The following is a 6322-nucleotide window of genomic DNA, read 5'->3' on the forward strand; positions in this document are numbered from 1 at the left end:
GATCGGCTTCAGTTAGCTGCAGTAGAGAAGGAATCGCTCGATCGGGTTTAGTTAACAGCCATCGATCGATCGCTCAGGTTGAGTGACACGTAGCCTGCAGTGCAATCGCTCGGGTTCAGTTAGAGCCCAACGCCTCGCTCGGGTTCAGTTAGAGCCAATGCCTCACACACACGCGCATACGTGTACGAGAGAAACGCGCATCGCTCGGCCCCCGACCTCCCACCGTAACCGGGAACTCCCCGAAATTTCCGTCCCCCTCGCTTCTACCATGGTTTTTTCCGTCATGGACGGCCCAAAGAATGTCATGCAGCTGCGTCTCCGGCCCGCCCAGGACGAAAAGCCCATTTTTTGTCATGATTTTTTGTCATTGAAGTAGGAGCCCACCACATCTATGATCATACCGGGTTTTGTCACAATTAGAGTCATAGAAGTGTCATATGTATGACAGAAAGTTTTTTCGTTCGGCCCAAAATGTCACGGATGTGTCTTTTTTGTAGTGTATGTCTCCCCTTTCTCTAACAAAGGGCGATTGATCTTCCTATGTAGTTACGTCTGCTTACCACAGCCACATCGTCCCCCCTCATCATTCGTGCATGCCTCCTAACCTGTCTCTCACACGCACGTGCACAGACAACAAGCAGCCATCTCGTCTCTTATTGATATTGCGGGCGTGCCCTTGGTTTGTCTAGCAAGCCTATCCCACCATTGTTTAGAAGCAACTCCACTACCACCCCCTCCAACACTCTAGCTCTGTCTCTCTCCCAACCTTATTCCTCTCCTGCACATATGCATGGATGCCGATTGATCTCCCTTAATACATGAGGCAGATCGATCTCCTTAATACATGAGGTAGGCCTCTCTCCTCCTCCACACATATACCAGCCATTGTACCTCTATAGTTAATTGGGCCTCCCTCTTCCCCCACCACAAACCGATAATCGAGCGCCACAGGTAGGTATCCATGCCACAGAGACAAACTGCACATGTCCCATCTCACGTTCCAGTAGGCCAGCCACTCTATATCTTTGACGTGGGCACACACAAATTCGATGGCACTCTTTATCGATCGCGCGCGCACACACACATCATCCCTCTCTTCGATTCTATGGACACCTCAAGCCGATGATACCTCCACTCTCTTCTCGTGGATCGCCCCCTCTATATATATGTTATATCCAGGACTCTATTTCACACACATTGCATATGTTACATTTTTTGATTGACCCCCCCCAAAACTCTCAAGAACCCACACACTATATCTCTCTAGGTTCGTATCTCTCTCACACAACCCCACGTAGGTGGTGTAGGTATACAAGAAGAGAATAGGTGCACCGTGCACGTACTCACGCTTCGTGCCCAGCCACACCCGCGCGGGTACACGGTGGAGCTCATTTCTTTACGAAATGGCAGCCCACGTGCTAATTTGAACGTCTGTAGCGGTTGCTTACCTAGGGAGGTCGTGTACCACGCGTGCACGAAACAAAGTTTGACTTGACGCGTTGTCGCATTATTTTTAAATAAAGTAATAGCGCTCAATGGCACGTACACAGAATATAAAACGATTTTTAAGGAGAAAAAGGTAGTCCGCTCACTATATACAATGGAGTCTGCCTGCCTGGTTTGTCGCTCTTCAGAGTATCTCACACAAGGCTGCGGTGGCCTCTCTCTCTCTCACCGTTGGTCACTGATCCGGCCGCATCCCGTCCGCCGGGGAAAGGGAGTGCAGTGGCCTCTCTCTCTCATTGTTGGTCACTGATCCGGCCGCACCCCGTCCGCCGGGGGAAAGGGAGGAAGTGCATCGTATCTCCGTTTGACGGCGCCGAGGCAGCACGTCCCAATCTGCGGTACACGCCGTTCTCTTTGACCAAGCTCCGGCGCGGCAGGGCCTACGCCACCTGCTCGCAGATTCCGCCCGCCGCCGCTCACCTAGTTACATCACGACGACCTCCACGTATCCTCTCCGGCCTTGCTCCACTGCCCGTCTTCCCACGTCGCTGCATGTGGATCTTCCATAGTTCTTTGCCCAAAACTTAGCTCGTCCGGCGTACTTTCCATATTGCATTCTCGTCCTCACACCGTTTTAGACAAACACAACAGTGTTGTTATCTTCCCTTAGGACAAGGAATATGCTTCTTTTTTGTCGTCGCATGTGTCATCAACTGTTATTGGCCAGTAATTGTTTCCTTTCTACTCGTTGCTATTGCGACCTTTTGGTGAACTGCACAATCACTTTTTTCTTAAGAGTGTTTTGTGCAGTTGTACTAAAATGTCACACGGGCAACGTCTCTACATTTCAGTGCGACTGCACAAAGGGAGATTGGTTTTGCTCTATCCTCCTCATCCAACTCCGAGCCTAATCTTCTCCAACTAGGTAGTCTTAAGAGAGACTGCAAAGGTGGCCGGCTTCTATTTGTGTGTTTATTGTTTCATCAGCAGTCCTCTATTATCATAATCACACTTAATATCTTTGGAACAGGGACGGTCAGCTCTATTTTAGTGGAACTGCACAAAATGATCGGAATGTTGCATGCTCCAGACAGCTACTTTCTTTCCCAACATGCCTTGTTGATTTAGACAGAGCTGGGGGACGTTGCTGCCAATGAAAGTGTGGATCAATTTTAATTTAACACCTTCTCACAACTCTGTCTTCAGTTGTGATGTAATTATTAGCTCTGATCTGCTAATAATTGACATGCATTAGCAAGGAAGTTAGTTTTTTATTGTTTCCGAAAGAGCATCGATGGCAAGACACGCGAAACAAAAGCTGAAAGCTCACACCATTGTACAATTTCATGTCGCTAGAAAATTATTTGTATAGTACGTCAATTATGTAAACAAATGGTGGAAGCTTGATAGCATTGCCAGAAGCCTCTTCATCATCCGGGTCCATGTGCGATGCACAAAATTATACTCCTTCGTTCCTAAATATTTGTCTTTTTAAAAAATTTCAAACATGCATATTTTAGAGTGTAGATTCACTCATTTTGCTTCGTATGTGTACTCGCTCCGTTCCTAAATATTCTATTCGTCTTTCTAGAGATTTCAACAAGTGACTACATACGGAGCAAAATGAGTGAATCTACACTCTAAAATATGTCTATATACATCTGTATGTGCCAGTCCATTTGAAATCTCTAAAAAGCCAAATATTTGAGTAGTCACTCGTTGAAATCTCTAGAAAGACAAATACTCCGGAGTATATTTAAGAACCGAGGGGGTAGTGCACAACCGTATGGGAGACTCAGCCCGGTCGTTGCGCCGCATTAATAGTGAGTAATGAGCAGTCAAATCATAAGCCCCACCTTTCCCACTGTAAGTTGCTTTGAAGAAGCAACCATCAATACGCTCTTCTTTGAATCCGCTCATACTACTCCATCCGTCACTGTTTATACAGCGCGCTTCAGAAAAAAGAAAAAAAATCTGTGGGATGCGATCGGCCTGAAAAATAGCGTTGGTAGTTATAGCACAACGTCTATTACTAGAGGGAATAATGCGTACACACATGCATGCAGTGCTTCCACCCCGGGTACACACATGCATGCACTTACTCCACTCCGTAGTAGTACAGTACATGGAGAGAAAATTGTGGACTTGATTGCGGTTACCACGCCCTAATTAATTGAGCATTGAACCAAACGCGTCTAAAGTCTCTCTGGTGGTGGAAATGCATTGAGAGAAATGCATCATAATGAAGCGCGCACTGTAAACTGTGACGGAGGGAGGAGTAGTATGAAGGTGCAAAACCAAGTACACGTATGGCCAGTCGGTCAATGCACCTCCTCTTGGCATATCACTGACATGTGGGACAGGAGTGTGAGCAAACCGATCTCAATTGACGGCAAAGAGCCAACCCGCCGTTTCTTGAGAGAGACGAGGAGCGAGAACACACAGACGGGCTCGCACGGAGGCCAAGATATATTCGAGCATGGTTGGTTGATCGATATCATTCATTACATGTTGGGCTGCCGTTTTCCGCCCTTCTCCGGAATAAACGTGTACTTTATCAGAGATAAAAAAATAAGAGTACAGACGCTCCACCATGCGGTTCTAGTAGTAGTACTACTCGTACTACTGCGCTTGGCTCTTCGCCTCTTCGTGAAGCCGAACAATGATGGTACTCCGCGTGTTGGGTACTATAGTGTATGCCTCTGACAATCTGACACCGAATGGACTGATGCATGTCCACCGAGGGTAGGTTGCATTAGTCAAAAGGAGTAAGAGAGCTTGACCTTGTCCTGCAAGTTTCTCCTCGTTCTGCGAGTTAACGGGACACACCAAAAAGTAGTGCTAGTCCATACTCCCTCCTTTCCGGTTAATATGGCTTAATCTTTTTTGCGGGTAAATGAGAGAGCTTTATTCATATATAAGCATTCTTAGGACGATCAGCCAAGACACTGGTCACTAGGAAGCGAGGCCCCGCAAAAAAGAAGTAGGAAGCGAGGTGTTTCATCAAGCCAGCTCTCGGCCACATTCAAAGTGCAGCAAGCACGGTTCGCACGAAGATGCGCCGCAAGGTTTGCTGACCTGTTTACATGCTGAATAACAAAAAAAGAGGAAATATTACCGAGCGCTACTATTTGTAACAGGATATGAGCCAGAATTAAGCGAGAATTGTGGCGAGTGTTCCATGCAATCAACTTCCATTATCACATGCGAGAACCCTCGAAGAGAACCAAATGTGTTGAAGTTTGCTTTATCACATTTTAAAATTATAATAAGAGTGTGGACGCTCCTCCATCCGGTTCCTAGTACTAGTATAGTACGTACCTTTATAGACTATAGTAGTAGTACTAGTAAACTTTGCGCTTGGCTGTTCGCATATTCGGGAAGTCGAACAATAATAGCACTAGTAGTATAGTGTATGCTTCTGGCAATCTGACACCGAATTAACTGTTGCACGTCCACCGCCTGAGCGAGGGAGAGCTTGCATTAGTCAAAAGTTTCTCCTTGTCCTGCGAGCCACCGCGCGCAAGCTTCTCCCGTCCTGCAACCTTCTCCTCGTTCGGCAAGTTGACGGGACACAGCAAAGTAATGCTAGTCCATACTGCCTCCTCTCTGGTTAATGTGGCTTAATTTCAAACGAGATAAATACACTGTCTGTCACTGTATATTTGTAAAAATACGATCAGTGGACTTCATAATATGCTCACTGCGCTCAATATATATATTCCGGTGTTTATACGGTCACTAGCTCACCCTGACTGAGTATGTGTGTGCATGCACGTGTAGGTTGAGCACTTGAGCGTGACCGTGTGTGTTCCGTCGTGTGCTCGGACATGCATGCATTAGGGTGTTGCGCGCGTTTTTGCATCCATGTGTACGTGTGACTGTTGCATACACGTAGGGGAAGTACGTGTAGGGGCCACTAAGGAGCAATCAAATCACACAGTAAGTTAGTCCGAAGAAGCAACCATAATTTCACTCTTGAATGACACGTACGCAATATAAAATGGTTGATATGGAGAGAAAAAGAAAACCACTATATATACACTAGCAGGAGCCTAAGCTACAAGCCTGCTTGCTTAGGTTGCTCTCTTCACAAGCATAGAACGACGGGCCTAATCCCGCAGCTGGGGGAAGGGAACAATGTTCTGCGTAGACTCGGTCGACATCGGCGAGGGAGAAAACCCACACTCGGTGCGTCCCAATCGGGGGTCACCGCGGTATGGGCCGATGCCGCGTCCCAACAGTCCTTCTAGATACAGCCCGACGTCCCAGGTAGTCCATCTTCCTTTTGGAGCCGGCTTGCTCCACTGCCGTAGCTCCATCTCCATGTCGATCTTTCTCTACTTCTACCGGCTTCTACTTGTGATGAGTTTATGTCTCATGAACTAGTGCCAGTACTATTATTCTAATCACACTTCTTCAATATCTTTGCCATCAGGGATGCTCAGGTCGATTTTAGTGGAACTGCACAAAAGCATCGTATGATCCGAGGGTGCCAGCCGTCTTTCCTTCGACAGGTTCTACCTGGCTAGGAAATTAAATCATGTTTAGGGTTTAGGGTTTAAGTCGTAGTGACCCCATCAGTAGTTTTTCTTTCGTACACACTCTCACAAGTTTTTTCATTAGTTGTGAAGTAAATATTGGCTATGATCTGTGAATCATTGAGATGCATCAACATGCGTGTTAGTTTTCCTTTGTATTTGATGGAATGTTGTAACGGGGCAACCTTGGAATAGGAATGAAAATGGAGTGGAAAGTTTCCGTTTTTCCGGAGAAAAAATGGAAACGGAGAGAAACCAATGTTTCGTTTTGTTGGATCACGCCATCGAGCAAAACCAACGTTTAAATCACGTCTGTCGTGTTCGTGTCTCACCCT

The sequence above is a fragment of the Triticum aestivum genome, chromosome 5D (assembly GCF_018294505.1).
Source record: "Triticum aestivum cultivar Chinese Spring chromosome 5D, IWGSC CS RefSeq v2.1, whole genome shotgun sequence".
Taxonomy (NCBI): domain Eukaryota; kingdom Viridiplantae; phylum Streptophyta; class Magnoliopsida; order Poales; family Poaceae; genus Triticum; species Triticum aestivum.